Genomic DNA, 18,365 nt, shown 5'->3' with positions numbered 1-18,365 from the left:
AAACCTCACTTCCCTTGGCCTCAAGAGGTGCACTGATGTCTGATGCTAGAGACTGCAGAAACGCTGGTTCACATCTCGCTCGGAGCGGTACGAGAAGAACCGGAGGTTACATATATAAAAATATCCTTATATACATTAGTGTACAAATTGGGATTTAATCAATGTTAACATAGCTCTTCCCCTTGAGAACGGAGTTAGTATTACATACTTGAGATAAAACAGAGGTGGTGACAGACCTGTTTCAGTCTGTCACACAGCTTTGCTAATTCTAACATGAGCGCATGTTAAACACAATGACATATGAATTATGAAACAGACCTGGTGTAACCCACTCTAGGGACTAACAAACCAACCGGATGCTGAAACTGAAAACTGGCATGCATGCAAACTCGTGCTTAGTCCCATAACCAGAGCAACAAACAGCTAATTTAACCCAACTATGAATAAACTTGATGCACACAGCTACTCAAGAAATCACACTAACATTCCCATACACATAGAGATACATGAGCAAGTAGGCCTGTTTATAAATTACAAATGTTGACTGAAGCAGTCCTGACCTTGCACTTAATAAACTTCCCTTCATTTCCCCTGTACATGAGATCTATGTGCTTGCATTATATTTATGATCACTTTCTTACTGTAATACCAATGGTCCAAAATACCTTATACATCTTAATCAGCAAAAAATCCCTTTGGTAGCATATTTCACATACAGCAGTCTGATCTGAAATGTAGTGCAACAACCAACACGTACACAATTATTTAATGATAAAATCCCCCTTTGGTCAACAAATTGTAGTGGCTACCAAACTGTGCTGGAAATTTTGGATTGTGGTTATGTGAATAACGCAATATTGTACCAAATTTGAATTTCTGACACATTTGAAGGGCAAAACAGTTAGTTTCCTAGATGTTTAAATGGATAGCTCATTCAAATTCACAATTCTGTGACTATTTACTCACCCTCATGTTGTTCCAAACCTGTGTGAGAAACCTTTATTATAAGACTGTTCTGGTCTTCATTTTCTATACAATTACAATTAACATAAAGTAAAGCTTTTAAGCTTAAAAGTATTATACACAGCAAAATCCCCAGAGTAACTCTGCTCAGATTACATATGGTCCCTCTCTATATAGTGTTAAAGTAACACTGAAGCAGAGTTTAAGTTAATGAGATAATTAGTGATTAAGTGATTTAAGTTATGATTGAACATTAGTGATGAACACCTGCTGTTAACAAGCAGAATCACTGAAGAGAAACACAATAACTACAAAGGACTTCCAGCCACAGCCTTAGATGAAATCAACTGAAGATAAAAGACATCAAATCTCTCAAAACCTGATTAAACAACTCCACAAACAGCATATTATCTTATTAACTTTAACTCTGCTTCAGTGTTATTTTAACTCTATGTAGAGAGGGACCATATGTTCTCTGAGCAGAGTTAATTTAACTCTGGAGATTTTGCTGTGTAGAGTCATCAAGATAAATCTTGTGAGGCAAAATGATAGCTTAGTGTGTCAATGTTAACGTTCACCTTGGCTGTTAACCTGTGTAAGAACCGAATCAATCTTTCAGACCAGTTTGGTGAACAAGATCAACTGATTCATTGAAAAGAACCATTTCAAAAGTATGATTCGTTCAGAAAGGGGGCATAGCTACTGAACTACTTACTACTTTAGTAAATTACCACTTAATTTTTGGTCTGTTTTTGCACACAAAGTTTCCGTATGGCTTCATAAGACTTGTAATATAATGCAGTCATTTGAACCATTTTTATGATTCTTTTGTAATACATTTGAGTCTTTTTTGAAGCTTGAAAGATTCAGTTCCTGTTCATCATAATTGCATGAAAAAGAGCATTGAAAACATGAAGGAAAATCAATCATATGGATTTAGAGCTACATGAGCGGTGAGTACATAATGACAGGATTTATTAAGTTTTGTCCGGGTCTAATCAAGTTTGTAAATTAAATGCATATTAACCCTCTGGGGTCGACGAATGTGCAGGCGCGTTCTGGGGCATTCGTTTCCTGATAACAGTGAAAAGAACTTCAAACTTCAAAGTGAAATACTCCATTATTGGTCCTACAGATAAGAGCAAGACATCATTCGAAACTGTAAAGGGACTATTTTTATTTGTGTACACTAAAGCCCACCCCTCAGACCCCAGAGGGTTAACCGTGTCATTTGGTTCAGGTCTAAAGTTGATCTTTCCTGCAAAACTCAATCTCACCCTAATCTGCAGGACCCATGGTTCTTCTTTTTCCATTTACTGTGTCAATACAGAGTGCGGTGCTGTGTTAAATAAGCTGATTAGTTCCCTTTTCACAGCTAGAAAGACCTGGAGGAAAAAGCAATCAAAGGGAATCAAATATCATTGCACATCATCTGAATTTTTAACCTATGTTCAATTTCTGTGACCTAATTAAAATCAAACAAGTGCTAACTGCAGTGTAAGATAGTAGTTCAGAACCGTTCCTGATTAAATGAAAGTGCAGAACCCCACCTAATGCTTCTCCAGTTTAGCCATTTTTCTCTCCTCAGCAGTGGGATTTGCTGATGTTGTTGCGTACTGTGAGGGGTCATTCAGTCTGACCCCTAGTAAACCTTGCTTTACATGATTACAGATGAGATGTGTGAAGTAAGCTCTCCTGGGGTTAAGGACAACAGTTGAACAGAGTCCCACAGGAGCCGTGTTTACTGTACGAAGGCCACCGAGAGGTTCCTGTTCCCATTTCAGGCACACACACACACTGACCTTGGGGATGTTTTTCACACACATACATACACACAGGAGTTTGTGATCCCGTAGAGAACCAGTGGAAGTTAATGTAACAGATGTGAGGATGATTGGTGAGCCTGTATATCATCAAGACACGTAAATAACAATGAAAAAGCGCTATTCAGATGGGATTCGTTAAATTTTACAGTATATGTATAATTACTAAAGAGGGAATGTGTGTTGTTGGGGATGCGTGTTGTACACTACCGTTCAAAAGTCTGGTCTCTGTAATTTTAAGTCTCTTATGCTCACCCAGGGTGCTGATCAAAAATAGTGAAAACAGTAATATTGTGAAATTAAAATAACTGTTTTCTAGTTTAATATATTTTAAAATGTAATTTCTTTCTGTGATGGCAAATTTACTTTTATAGCATCCATTAGTCCAGTCTTCAGTGTCACATGATCCTTCAGAAATCACTCTGATTTGGTGATTTTTTGTTCCTATTATTTATGTTGAAAACAGTTGTGCTGCTTACTATTTTTTTGTGGAAAAATTTTGTGGTATTTTTCAGGATCCTGTGATGAATAGACACTTCAAAAAGAACAGGATTTATTTGACATCTTTGTTAAAGTTATAAATGTTTTGACTGTCACTTTTGATTCAGCAACTTATGTTACCTGGAATGTTCTGAATTCCCGGAAAGCAAAAAGAAATTTAGCTTCAGTAATGGCATTCGATGAAGGTCAAAATAAACGAGGAGAAAAGTTGTGGAAAAATATGATACCAGGATTAAATTTCTCATAGGACCCCTGACTGGCCAAATAACAGTAGGTAATTAGCTCCTTCATTTTTACTGAGGTTGTGTGAGAAAAACACAGACATGTTTGATTCAGAAGGGATTAAAGTACATCTAACAAACACAAATTTACCTGATCTCCCTATGGAAGACTAGTTCCATCCAAACAGTGTGTGTGTGGGAGAATGTGCGTTGAGTGTATAAGCAGTGATTATGACACTGGGTCATAAAACGTCTCATCTAAACCAATTACTAAACTTGAAATTTACTTACACTGACTCACGAAGAGCTTTTACTGGTGGTGGATTTGTATCACTTTTCTATTAAAGTGGCCTTCAAACATATCATCTACCACAGTGTTTAACAAATGCTATCTCAAATTTCTCAAAACCTCCTCCAGTGTTTCAGAATTTAATAGCTTTACACTTCTAAATAAACCATCACTTGCATTATCTTTTGCCATTGACCTTTCAGTAAGTCATTATTTTCTGTTATGTAAAAGACAATTTTACAACAACATTCTGAAATAGTATAACACAAGATGTTTTGCTTCATGCTTCTACTCAGTTACAAAAGAAGTCTATGGAGCAACCATTTAGCCATTCTAAGAGAATGATTTCTATTTCAAATAAATGCTGCTCTTTTGAACATTTTATTTATCTAAGAATTAAAAAAAAAATATATATATATATATATATATATCACAGTTTCCAATTTAAGCAGCACAGCTGATTTCAACATTGACAAAAATAAGAAATGCTTCTTGAGCTGCAAATCAGTGTGAAGGATTATGTGACACTAAAGATTGCAGTAATGATGCTGAAAATTGTATTTCTAGGAACCAATTACATTTCAAAAATACATTAAAATAAAAAACAGCTAGGCTATGTTTCACATGTTTTAAATAAATGCACACTGTGACGATAACAATATGGAGAAACGATAACGTTGGGATCACTTTCATAACGACAGCCAATCAGAATCCATTCTAATTTAAGGGCCCGCGCATTTAAAATGGCAGACGACATTGCGGAGAAGTTAATCGCAGAGGTCCAGAAAAAGCCACCACTGTTTGACAAAAGTCAAACCCCCCTTTTCAAGGATACTTGAAAATATAGATATATAGAATATAGATATATATAGAATATAGATATATAGAAAACAATCGGTCATACCCTCAGAATAAATGGTGAGAAGTATCAACAATGAGATAATTATGTCAGGCTAGCAAACAGTGTAAAATAAAATGACCTCAGGTATCCAGCGCCAGTTTCGACGCTTCCTATGAAGCTGCAGTGAAAAAGACCAGCCGTTGTTTTTAATCCACTATATTGACTTCGTCAGCTAAATTCACTGTTAGATTACATGGATTACACTAACTACTCACTCGAAACATAGCATGCGAGGACATCTGCTGGTTAAAGCCATGTAAATGCAACAAAAACAGCAAAAAGCGCATGAGCTTAGAATAAACAGACCTTTATCGTTCGTGGGTGTGGACGCAAATATAGTTATCGTTCTTGGTGTGAACGGTCCTTTAAAATGGTTGTATGGTTGCCTCATATACTTCTATTTTAAGTGCATACCTCAACACATTACAATTTCAATCATATTTAAAAATGTCCATTCTTTGGAAGCTGTCAGTAGAGATTTACCGGGCAGTTCCAGCAGATCGGCCTGGTGAACATCTCGAGCAAACTGCACCTCCCAAGAGTGCCCGTCTCACTGCCTGTCTCTCAACTCCCTCCCAAGAAGCCACAAGTCACGGTATTATTATCTAATCAAAACCCCCCTGTGTGTGTCTCTGTGTCATTAATTCATTAACAACGCCTGGCTATGCTCTGTGAAACACAAACCCTCCCACAAACACACACACACACCAAAGACTAATTCCTTTGCAGCAACAGCTGTGTCTTTAAACTGAGACACACACACACACACACACACCTGTGCCCCGAACACACCTGCACACTGAACTCATATTTGATACCAAGTCACAGACATTTCTCACTGGAAAGCTGCCTGGAGCAGTGTGTGGGATGACACTCTTTCACCTACAGTAGTAAAACACATGTAAAAACTGCCACTGAGTTATTAGCCTGTTACAGTTTGAGGAATAGATTCTTTGCCAAATCAGCAACAAGAATTAGGTAAAATATATTCTATTCCATTTGTCAAACATCTCATTTTTGGTAGGTAGCACGCAGTTAAAGACAAAATGTAACTTGTTCTATGCTCAGAAACAGCATATTAAACTGCTCAAACAGTATTTTCACAGAATGTAGTACAGTATGTAGGCTTTTCCACATACACATACATACGAACTACTTATTTTCTGAAATGTGCATACAATAATGCAGCCTTCAGTTTGTCAAACCAATATCTAAAACATTTTAACCATCTTAGTGACCATTTTACAGAAATCTGGGATAAAAACGCAAAATTATACTGTAGCACACTTTTCCGCTATATAAAGAGATTTCGGCGCTCTTGAGGAAGTGGGTATGAATCTTTCTTGGATCTTGTCCCAGTCCTGTTTCCCTTTTCTCTTCCTGTACTTCCCTGTGGTTTCTCCACTATCCTGTCAAAGAAAGGCAAACAAGCCTAGAAATAATAATAATAATAATAATAATAATAAGATCACTTATGCAACATATTGAGGTCATATGATACTGTAGTATACTATTCTTTGATTGTTTATTGTTGCATATTTTATCTCACATACATTTTAAAATTTATCATGCTGTAAATGATAGTATTCCTACAAAAGCGTATGTTTACACGACAACAATGTACTAAAAATGATTCCCGTTCACACAAATCCGCGAAACAACTAAAACCGCTGTATTTTGCTGCCAGGCCAGTAGTTGGCGATGTCACTTTGTAAAGCAACACTTATTGACTGAACACTTAATACGCATGCGAATGACGTCACCGTTTTCACAAATTCACGGTTTTTGTAGTTTACACGGAGACGATAACAGTATCATTTTCAAAAACTTGCACTTTTAATTCAAAAGTTTGTGTCTTCAGGCCCCCAAAACACTGTTATCGTATAAATGAACGGCCAAAACGCATAAAAATTTTTCTTTCATTTCTGGTGCAATATTGACGAAGGCCTGCAGGGCGGCGCTTAGTGGAGGACAACGGAGAGCTAGAAGCTGGACTGGGGGCATAAATATGTATTCATTTCCCATGCAGCTCACTAAAGCACCTCAGGAAAACATTCCTTTTAAAAACAAACAGAATCCAGCGGATCAATTGCTGTGTGTGAGTCCGTTTGTACGTTTTGGGAGAGGGAGAGCTTAGCTCAGTTAGACTCTGTTTGACGTCTGCCTTGAAAATGGATTAACATGAACATCTCTGTACCTCACCGCAGCTGTGTTCACAACACAGCACCCCACTCTCTTTCCTTCTCTCTCTCTCTCCATCTCTCTATCCACACTGCTGTCCAAGCTGCCTGCCAACAGAGCTCCGCGCAGTGTGACACTGGCACTGGACTCATTTGTAGGATTATCTGTAGTGGACATACACATACACATACACACACACACACACACACACACATATTTGCTCGCTCTCTCCCTCTCCGGATACATGCACATACATACACTCCTGTTGATTAGATAAGTGTGTTAGTTTATTAATACATAGTGATGTGTAGAGGTGAAGGAAAAAGGGGGGCAACAGATGAAGGGGGTGGGTAAAACAGGTTTCTAGGGCAACAATGTTTAGCATTTATCGCCTTTATCAGGAAATTGAGAATCTCTGAACGTTTGTGTTTGTTTGTGCGCATGTGTGTTGACCAGAGAGAAACAGACTGTGAGAGATACATTTAAACATTTAGAGAGACAGTCTCTGAAACAATGGATGTGGAAGAATAAAAACAGAAGAGGAATAAGGTGTTTTGTGCAATATGAAGATAATCGACCCTTTCCACTGGACACAAACCAATTATAATGAAGAGAATAAAAAGAAAGGGAAAAAACTGATGGAGGAGATGAGAAACAAGGAAAATCTTTCGTTTATCTTGTTGCCTGGCGGTGTTGGAGCCGTAGCTCTGTTAAAACCTAGTGAGCTACCTTTTTAGGCACGGATGTCTGATTTGAAATGCTCTACATAGGCCGCAAATCTAGGCGGCATACAAATAATGCTAATCATTCAGACTTCACTCACAAGGATGAGGATGTGACACGCTTTTCACACGCGTTTAACCCCGGGTTATCGTCGTTCTAAACACCACTTTTAACCGCGGGTGAAGAAACGTTTCACACTTTTAATTTAGAAGTTATCAGGAGTTATGATACCGTTTTTGCCTTGTACAGTGTGAAACGATGAGGTGTTATAAACAGTAGGCTAAATTCAGCGTTTGAGAGGAAAAATGTCAAATGCTGACAGAAAACGCGACAATTTGAGTGATGAAGAGACCATTTCATTCTTACCTTTAGTCCAAAATGTCCATTCAGTACAAACTCGATCTACAGTCGGCAATACGAGGATGCGCAATGCTAGAGCTGAAGCAGATCGCGTGCTGCGTTTATCCAATCAATGACACTGACACCGCTAATATGCAAATAAGAACGTTAACCCAGCGTTTAGGAATGTACAATGTGAAACGTCAGTTTATGAATACCCAGGATTAATTGTTAACCCCGGGTAAATTATGAGCAGTGCGAAACGTGAAGCAAGATAACCCAGGATTCCATTTTAGGATGACCCTGGGTTAACTAATTCAGGCGTGAAAAGCCCTATTTGGGTACAACCGCCCATTTTTGATTATGCTACACTTTTTTATTGATACTTATCAGTGGTGTGTTAATTAAAACAAAATATTATAAATTTTGTTAATTAAAATAAAGCTGAAATCAAATAAAACTTAAATTAAAATGAATGTAGAAATGTTGTATTGGCAGCTAAGTGAAATAAAATAAGTTTAAAGCTGAAATAAAATATAAATACTAAATTAAACTTAATGTAAAAGAAAATTAGAAATGTTGACTTGGCAACCAAGTGAAAAAGGTTAAATATTACTAAAACTTTAACTGAATAATAAAATTGTCCAAAGCACATAAAATTACTGAAATTCAAATGAATATTGAAAATATAAAAATGAAAGCAAATTCAAAATAAACAAACTATAACAGTATAGAAATAATACTAAAACACCTAAAAGTGTTTGTAAACCCCATTTCTCTCACTTAATTTGCCGTATTCAACACTTTATTTCGATTGTCCACTTTAGACATTCTACTAACTATATGTCGCTTTGCGACTACATGTCAACTTATTGTCCTAAACCTAACAGTCTACTAATACTCTCAAAGTTAGTTGACATGTTGTTGCAGTTTCTTCTAGTTAGTAGAATGTCTAAAGTGTACTATCGAAATAAAGCGTAACCTATTTTTCCCACCAAATTCAGGATTTATTCAATGCTGCCTGTATTTTTGGCTAAAACAAGTTCTAATTAAATTGCCTATACCTTTTGAAACCGCCTTTGTGTCGGGGTTGTTGTATGATGTTCTTAAAATGATGCCTCTTGGAACAGAGCATGTGTAAAAAAGATTGCATTGTCGTCTTCAGCAGACACCTAATTAATGCACACCAGAACTCCTCTATCCCACTTCTCTTTATTCCTTTCCTCCGTCTCTGAAGCTCCATGTCATTTTCCGCATTTACTGTAAAGGATTGTCAAGTGCAGACTAGATAAGAAAGCAACACAATTATGAATATATTTGCATCCTATCTTTAATTAGGACTTCTGTGATTCTACTTGCTAACCTATTTCACAGTGACAAATTTGGAAGTTCAATCAATTTGAGCAAGCTTGAAAGTTGTGATGGAAGCAGTGGAATGAAGCAATCAGATACTTGAGACATCATTTCAGACGCAGTGCTGTGTAACATTGCTCGCTGTTGAGTGTGTGCCCTAAAATGAAGCGAGGCAGTAGACTGAACAGCTTTTGCATGGTCCGATGAAGTCATGGAGCAAAGGCAGACGAGTGAAGGAGACACAAGCTGACCGGCCCATCTGTGATTCCAGAAAATATTTCAAAAGACACCCGTGTGCCTTGAATCTTTAAAAGAGGTGCATGTGCAGTGCATGTTTAAAAGATACAGGTGTGTCTTGCATGTTAAAAAGACGGCTTTGTGTGTCCTGCATCTTAAAAAGGCCTATGCGCTCTATCAAAAGTCTTCTTTCAGGCTGGCCGGCATTGATAACGATACCTAGCTTTCATCAAGAGGACCCGGCAGCACAATATTAAGTTTGAACTGGATTAAAGAACGAGAATGACTATAGCAGGTTATAAGCAGAGTTTTAAGCAGGTATAAAGTATTAAACCTTTAGGCATGACTGTGATCAACAAAAGATATCCATATGTTTTGTCTCTAAGAGATTACATTAAATAAAAAGCATTAAACTAAATGCATAACCTAAATGATTAAATCAGAATATTCAAATGATTTCTGAAGACTGGAGTAATGATGCCGAAAATTCACAAATAAATTACATTTTTAACAATATGTTAAATAGAAAACGGTTATTTTAAATTGTAATAATATATCACAATATTAGTGTTTTTACTGTATTTTTGATCAAATTAATGCAGCATTTGTGAGCAAATAATCTTTCAAAAACAATCTTACAGACCCCAAACCAGCAGAATACAAAATAAAATACCTATGCAGTGTCTATGTGCATCAACAGAAATATGATTCCTATAGACTACCTGTCAATGTCAACATAATACTGCTAGTTATATGAAAATGAAGAGCTTTATGAAATTAAATGTAGATCCCCTGCATCACGTTTAAGTAATGAATTGTACTATGAACAAAGCCATCTAAATAAAGCCAAATAACGTCATCAGATGAAAAGATCAAGGCAATCATAAGACGTACTGTAAAGGATATCTGAAATTATCATTTCCTCAAAGGAAGACCACACAAAGTCAGGGAGGGCTGACAATAGAGCAGCCGGCAGACAACAGGAAGTTGATGCTGTCAACATCCTTCCTCATCAGTAAGCTCCTATTGTAAGGTCTGCAAACAAGGTCATAAGTCACTCTGCAAAGAGGACTGAAGCATCCTTTGAGATTATTCTTTTAAGTTCAAGCTATTTATACACCAGCTGTTAGGTGTTGCAACCTGAAGAAAGGAAAGCCCTGTTTTGGTGGAATCTTTGCGGAAGGAGTTGGGTTGTACTGTATGAGATGTACTTGCATAATTCATGACGCTATCGATCTGGGACAATTCACTTTGAAGAGTGCAGCTCACCGAATGCAACTTTCCCAGTTCATTTCAGATCAGAGTTGGCCTTAAAATAACCTATTGATTTTTGATGGGGGATAACGGTTACGGCCAAATGAACCCCTTTCAGCAACATCTCTGGACTTCCAGCCAAAGATATATGAAATGCAGAGGACATCCAAAAACACTCAGCATACAGAGACAGACACCCTGGGGTAAACTGGCAAACTTATAATGTGCTCATATTGCATTGAACAATCATTTGTCTCTCTGTTGGATGTTTCTGAGAAAGGGCTGCCTGCATGGACACCTTGACCTACATAAGGGTGAAACAAGTAGATATGCAAGGGTGAAACAAGTAGATATGCAACCCAAGGTGATCAGGTTTACTTTTCTGATTTGTTATACTACAGGTCAGTATCAGAGTCTTGTCCTTGTCTTGGTCTGGAGGATCTTGATTTTGCTTTATGGCCTCAAACAAAACTGCAGTCTACTTCTACCATACTAACGGTGATAATTACCTTAACCACGGCTTGACCCAGTATCTTACATGCAGAGAATTCACAAGACTTCCTTGGATCTGAATGGAAAGCGAATGCAATATATACACCGTTTTTTCTACATTGGAGTTTATTAAACTGGGCAGCCTGGATCTTGGATCAATAGGTCTTGGTGTGGGTCTGAGCCTTGAGGTTAGGTCTTGGTCTGAACCTGGGCTCGAGGGAACTAGTCTTGGTCTGGGTAATGTTGACATGTGTTACCTGAACTATGGAAGTAGATATACACAGCCATAGGCTAACTGAAAGCACACAGGCTCCAACAAGTTGAACCATGGAGCAATGTGGGTGATTTGTAAAAATGCCATTTGCTGATCCCGCCTCCCGCTTTCCTGCCGTCATTTCATGCCTCCTTTCCACTGTAGCCATAAATAAAAAGCACTGTATAATGTATAAATTAATATATATATAAAATATGAAATAACTATTTATAAAATAAATACAATAAATAAATATTATTAAACAAAATAAATTAAATTACCCGAAGCAACATCTGGCTCATGTCATAGTCTCGTTCTTCCTGTCTCCATTTCATGCCTTTTTTTCTACTGTAGCAATAAATAAAAAATGCCAGCCATTCAATAAAAATATTAATATTATATATAATACAATTATACATATATATATATTGAATTACCCATGCAAAGCAATGTCTTTTCATATAATTTCATGTCCTTTTTCCACTGCACATATGAATAAAAAGACCAAAAATAAAATCAAAATACAATAAAGATACCCACAGCAATATTACTATGTGCATTAAAGGGATAGTTCACCCAAAAATGAAAATTATGCCATGATTTACTCACCCTCAAGCCATCCTAGGTGTATATGATCTTCTTTCAGATGAACACAATCGGAGATATATTTAAAAATATCCTTAGTCCTCCCAGGTTTATAATGGTTGTGAATGGCAGCCCAAATTTTGAATAACGAGCTTTCGGCGCGACAGCAATACGCATTCGACGTATGTCCAAAAAGCGTTAACTTCCGTGACGTTGTACAAAATGACATGACGTACTATGCGTTATAGCGTAGTATGTCATGGCATCGTGTACTACATCGCGGAAGTTAACGCTTTACATCGAATGCATATGGCTGTCGCGCCAGAAGCTCGTTATTTTACTTTATAAAGTTTTAAATAAGGATAATTGTCTTACACAAACGCATTGATTCGCTTCAGAAGGCCTTTATTAACCCCCTGGAGTCATATGGATTAATTTTTTATGGATGGGTGCATTTTTATGTTTTCAAAATGTGGTCACCAATTCACAACCATTATAAACCTTGGACAACTAAGGATATTTTTTAAATATATCTCTGATTGCGTTTGTCTGAAAGAAGATGACACTTAGGATGGCTTGAGGGTGAGTAAATCATGGTATAATTCTCATCTTTGGTGAACTATCCCTTTAACACATTCACAGAGACAATCTCTCAACAAAACATGTTTAAATATCATGAATGGTAATGAATATATGCGAGAATAAAGCTGTTATTCAGGACAACAAACTCAAGCTGTGAAGCAGTGAATCTAAATGCTAATACAGCAGCAGCAATTCGATTAAGGTATTCTATTGTGCTGGAATAATGAATGTTTGAGAGTACAAACAAGTTCTAGTTAGCATGTACTTAACGGCCACTGCCCTTCATCAGAGCCGCTGTATATTTAAAGTGCTATTAAGAAATGTAACTTACAACAGCACAACAAAACCTCTTTCACAGTAATCTCCCCTGAGTCTGCATATGCTTTCACACTTTTCTGACCTTTCAAACACCACCGGGAGCAGTTCACATCAGATGCACGGAGGACAGTAATTCACATGCAGTGCCAGCATGAAAAATGCATTTCAAATCTATCTTTCACCAAAAGCAACTTCTTCCCCATTAGTGCCCGCCTGGTAATTTTCTCCACCTCTTTCCACTTCCTTTCATATTCCCATTCCTTTTCTAGCACCACTTGAAAAGGTGTCCTGTCCTCCATCCACCACACCGAATCCATTGTCTCACATCGAAAACAATAAAGGGCTGAATTAGAGAAGAGCTTTCTGCTAGGCCTTTGCTCCACACTGATCGAGCTGAGAAGAGGTCGGAGGTATTTATTACTATTTAGCCATGTAGGATGTGATTACCGTACCCACTGGTGATCCTATTTAATCCCTGATGGATTATTTGAACACTGCCTCTCTTTAGTACAGGGCAAGCAGCAGGTACGAAACTAATGTAGCTTTGGGCCAGGACGGTACCTCTATTCTGGGGAGACTAATCTGTAGAGAAATATTTAACCAACCTTTCACTTCTTTTCTTGACCTTTAGAACATTGATTTTGAAAAACGACATAGGAAATTCATCCAAAAAGTAAACAAACCGCAACTGATCACATTTCCCCAAGAAATATCTTTGGAGTAGATAAGGCTTTTTGAAACATCATGAGTGCGAATCAATAGACATTTAGTTCAGGAAGTGACTTGGTTTGTTACAGCGGGATCCTCCTGAGAGATAGCTGTACGCTAGAGCTGTCGCCAAGTGTTTCATTAAGTGTGGAATGAATCCCGGGAAGTGTTTAGCCATGTATGTGCAGAGCTTGTTCTTCTCTATCCACTCATTCACTAATGAAGAGAGAAAGATTGTGTGCTTCAGCAGAGAAATTGCCATGTGCACAGCTATGGTATATGAGACAGTGCTGCCCACAAGGCTACTGCTTCTACATAACAGCTTATTTTTATTAGTTCTTTTGTCTTTGGGTCGTTATATTTCTCACAGAATTCTGCTTGTTCTAAATCAGATACAGATAAAGTAGCACACTAAAGATTACATTTACATGAACGCATTAGTGGCTCGCTCAGTTGTGTGTGTGAATTCATTCTACCTGGCAGCATCTCTCTACTAATAGTGAAGCTGTAGGTTTTAGTTACTAGGAAATATATGCTAGAACTTTTCAATCTCTTATCTATTTTATTGATAAATCTCAGAACAGTGCTGAAAAACAGGACATTTCTGCGCTACTGAATGTTCTGATCTGTACGTGATGTGCGAGCTACTAGCTATGTTTCCATCCAAAGTTCTGAATTTAACTTGTGTGCATTTGGAATATTGCATAAAACATTTGTGAATAAAGCAGCATTTCCATCCACTGAGTCAAGGAGAACAAAATCGTCACTTCCTGATAAACTAGTGTTAAATATCACTAAGAATAATGGAAGTTGCTGCAGTAGAAGCCACTGTATATAATAATTTTCAATAAATTACTTGCGCCTCGGAGTGTGCAGATGAAATGCAATAAACGCTGTCATGTTATCTTGCATTCAGATGTCTGGTGTTTGTGAACACAGCCATGTGATGGAGGGAATTATACCAAACCACATTAATGGCAGACTTTGCTCAGGCAATACAGAATGACCAAAACAGCCAGGGTTGCCAGGTTTTCACAACAAAACCCGCCAGGAGGGTAAAATCCACGTCTTTGGTGGGGTTCCCCTGGTAAAATTCGCATTCCAGGTGTTAAATATCATGTTATTTGGGGTTGCTTCAACCCGCGGACATGAAAAACAACCCTCAGCAACAATGTAAAAGTAGCCCAATTGCGAGGGAAAACCACGGAATTGGCAACACTGAAAACAGATGCTGTGCAACGAGATCGGTCCGCTGGTTGGTCCAGTTATGCCCTCCATTGCAAAGTCACTTTTTTGATGCGCATCAAGGAAGTTTTTAATGCATACTTTTAGAATTTATGCGCATCTTAACGTTTCCATCCAGCTTTTTTTTATGCGATATCCCAAAATGTGCATAAAAATAGGTGGATGGAAACGTAGTGTAAGGAACCCCGCATCGGCCCAAAAACGGAATCCGACACGCCTGGGCGAAGGTTAACGCGTGTATGTCTTTTCAGCGTCTCTGAATGTTCACTTAATTTCACTCGTTTAATCTGACTCCAATTTCAAATGATTATTACTCTTAGGTTGTGTCTCCAATTAGAAATTAATCATTTGTTATGTATTAATTTAGATATTCGATTATTCTGATTACCTTATATCTTCAATTATTTTGTTCACTGCAGTCCCAGTATCGCTTTAGAAGAGTTACTTCGGCCGACTTGAGCACTCTTCCCGGACACAAACTCGCCAGTCTGACCTTAAACATTGGATGCAGGGTAAATATCTACCTTTAAGTCGGTCGTGCTCTGCTTACTCGTAACAAAAAGCATAGTTTTTTATATATTTACGAAAACTGCAACTTATTTAAGGCAGTGATTGTCAGAAATCGAAATGAACTTAATTGACGTGCCCCATGCCCTATCTATTAAACCTTCCATATGAACAATCCTGAACACAGATTTGAGGTAATACCTTCGCTTTGATCTACTAGAAATAATGGATTAAGAATAATACAGAATCAACCAAATATAACATTTTATTTGTCAAGTAAAAATATATCATGCCAATTACATTACAATTAGACAATTAGAAGCCAAAATGTTAAATGCATAACATCGAATACTCAAAGAAATGCATATACACACAGTGATACGTGAATGTCTTCAGACATTCACCCATCTCTGTATGGGGGTTCTGGTTACAGAAGGTCCCACATGACTGCTTTGCTCTTTACCTTTTATACCAGGACCAGAACAAAAGGATCGTAAATGTTTATTACACCAACACCTGTTTTGGGGGAGAGGAGAAGAGACACCACCCAAAAAGAGGACAGAATTTTCCTTAATTTTCCATCATCTTCATAATTCTAGTGACTGCTGTGAAATTGAGACCATTTTACCAATCGCACTGAGACTTTTAAAATGATACCAAACATGAAAAGGGAAAAACAATAAATACACAAGTTACATTATATGTGTTGAATAACTTTCAGTCAGGGGGAAGGAGAGTTTGTGTTTGTGTGTGTGTGTGTGTGTGTGTGTGTGTGGGGGGGGGTTGCATACTGTAGATGTGTGGGGGCAAGGCGTTGTCCTATGCTATTCTTTTAAGATCTTCTCTCCAGATACGCTTTATTGCTTTATTGCAGGATGCTTGATCTCAGTTTTCGTTTAGCAGGAAAATCAAGCCTTACAGTAGCGACTGTCTGTATGTGTGTGTGTTACAATTAGTAGAATTAGTTTAGAACAGCGATTAACTTACGTGTACAAAAAAACGCGCATTCACCTGATTAATACTGAATATCCAGATGGTATAATCAAACATATCTTGTAGCATTCTTTCGGATTATGCATTTATTTGTCATTTTAACTGTTGGAAACAGAGCGTAAAAGTGGACATCAAAGATTTCTTATCCAGTTGCGCCCTCTATAGGCCATGATCAACAACTAGTCAATGTCAAGCTTAAAGCACCATGGCAGAGCATACTAGTCGACTAGTCTGTGCAACCAATAACACACACGCACACACGTGTCTTCACACTTGGCCAGATGTTACAGTTGACACTTTATTCAACAGCTATGGAAACTTCAATCTACACATGGCTCACATACATCTGTCATCCACACACGGCAATTCAGAAGAATCAGCTCAAAATACGACATAAAACTAGGCTGAGAGAGCAGAAAGGAATGAGGGGTTCAGATAAAGACAGACAGAGAAAGAGAGAAAGATTCAGTCCTGTGGGTGAAATTTAAATGTATTGTAGAATTGAGGGATGCAGGCTGCCAGGTGACATGACAGGACATGAAGTGACATTAGTCCAAAGGATGTGAGTTTGGGTGGAACACAGGATACATTTAACTAAAGAAAGAAAGAAAGAAAGAAAGAATGAACGAAAGCAAAGGGTGCTGTGGGTGTTTTTGTAGAATGTTTCTCTATGGCAGGATTATTAACAAAATGAAATAAAAATATTCATTAAAGGTGCTAAAGAGGATGTTTTGTTTTATACATTTTTGCAATATTACTTGAAACTGTCTTTACTAACTGATAAAAGACTATTTATTAGGTGCACTGAAAGTAATAATATTAATATACATCATCTGTGCACGAGGTAGGGCCTTAAAAACATCAGCCAATCGTTTGCGCTCTCCAGTAACTTTCCACACTCCACAGGCGCTGCATGCAATGTTTTTGTCAGGAGACAGGAGTAACAACTGCAGATTATGAGTTACCTGCGGTGAGTCCGACATAATGAATCCAAAAAACACGACACAGCGAATGCCGGTGGTAAACACTCGTGTTCCAATACTCGTGCACGAGTTTTGGGAGGCGTTCCTTTGAAATGAGCTGTGAAGGAGGGGAGCTGTTCTTATGCATGTGCTCATTTCAAAAACTCAGTAACAGTCTTTGGATTCTCAGTCGACGAAAAAATCCTCTCTATCACCTTTAAAGGTACAATATGTCAATTGTCGCCGCTAGAGGTCACTTATTCAAAACGAAGGTGTAGCTTGATGACGCCTTGATTTCACGGAATCATGGAAGGTGTTGTCTTCACGTCTACAACCAGTGGAAAAGAATCGGGATGGGGCAGAAATCATCTTCATGGTTGAGATTATTAACAGTACTGTAGTATGAAGCTGAGCAGAGCGAGTGCTGTGCGAGCAGAAACAATGCCGCTGGAGCAATTGCTAATGAGAGACGAGCGCGACACACGCCTCAAGAGCAGCGGAACTTTTATTATCCCACAGTCACCACTTCCGCTTCTTCCATTCAAGCGTATGTAGGGTAACGCAGCTCTGTTTTATCATATCAGATACATTTATGTGTTGAAAGTTGTCATAGTGCTACTCTGCATTGACTCACCAGCTACTATGAGACAGTTAATGCACACTGCAGTAAGCTAGATTGATATTAGGCATGATAAACCATGGTTTTCACTGTAAATCAAGAAAATGTGATTTAAACAATAAGACTTACTGTGTTGAACTATATAACAAGATTAGTTTTCTGTCGATGAATGTATCTATCCAAACAGTTGCTAACCTGTCTAATAAAACACATAATATATTAAAGCATCTTTGGTGTTTCCATGGTTCCTACAAAATAAAACCAGAAACAGAGGGTAACACGGTGTGATGTCACTGATAGGTGACACATGGACGCT

General features: G+C 37.8%; 1 long non-coding RNA gene across 8 annotated transcripts in view; it reads right to left on the bottom strand.

The window, feature by feature from the left end:
* Nucleotides 1–8,121, bottom strand: part of LOC125256820 — a 66,297-nt gene extending 58,176 nt beyond the window's left edge. For 2 of the 8 annotated variants that reach the window (XR_007182194.1, XR_007182196.1), the window contains exon 1: nucleotides 6,896–7,908. This is a non-coding gene — a long non-coding RNA (uncharacterized LOC125256820). Of the gene's footprint in view, nucleotides 1–2,240; nucleotides 4,127–6,895; nucleotides 7,913–7,968 lie in introns of those variants that run through there. The other 6 variants (XR_007182192.1, XR_007182198.1, XR_007182197.1 and 3 more) reach the window with 6 other exon arrangements.
* Nucleotides 8,122–18,365: the final 10,244 nt, after the last annotated feature.

This window comes from Megalobrama amblycephala, linkage group LG21 (genome assembly GCF_018812025.1).
Source record: "Megalobrama amblycephala isolate DHTTF-2021 linkage group LG21, ASM1881202v1, whole genome shotgun sequence".
Lineage (NCBI taxonomy): Eukaryota > Metazoa > Chordata > Actinopteri > Cypriniformes > Xenocyprididae > Megalobrama > Megalobrama amblycephala.
The sequence above is the reverse complement of the archived record's forward strand: the minus strand, read 5'-3'. Positions and strand labels throughout refer to the sequence as shown.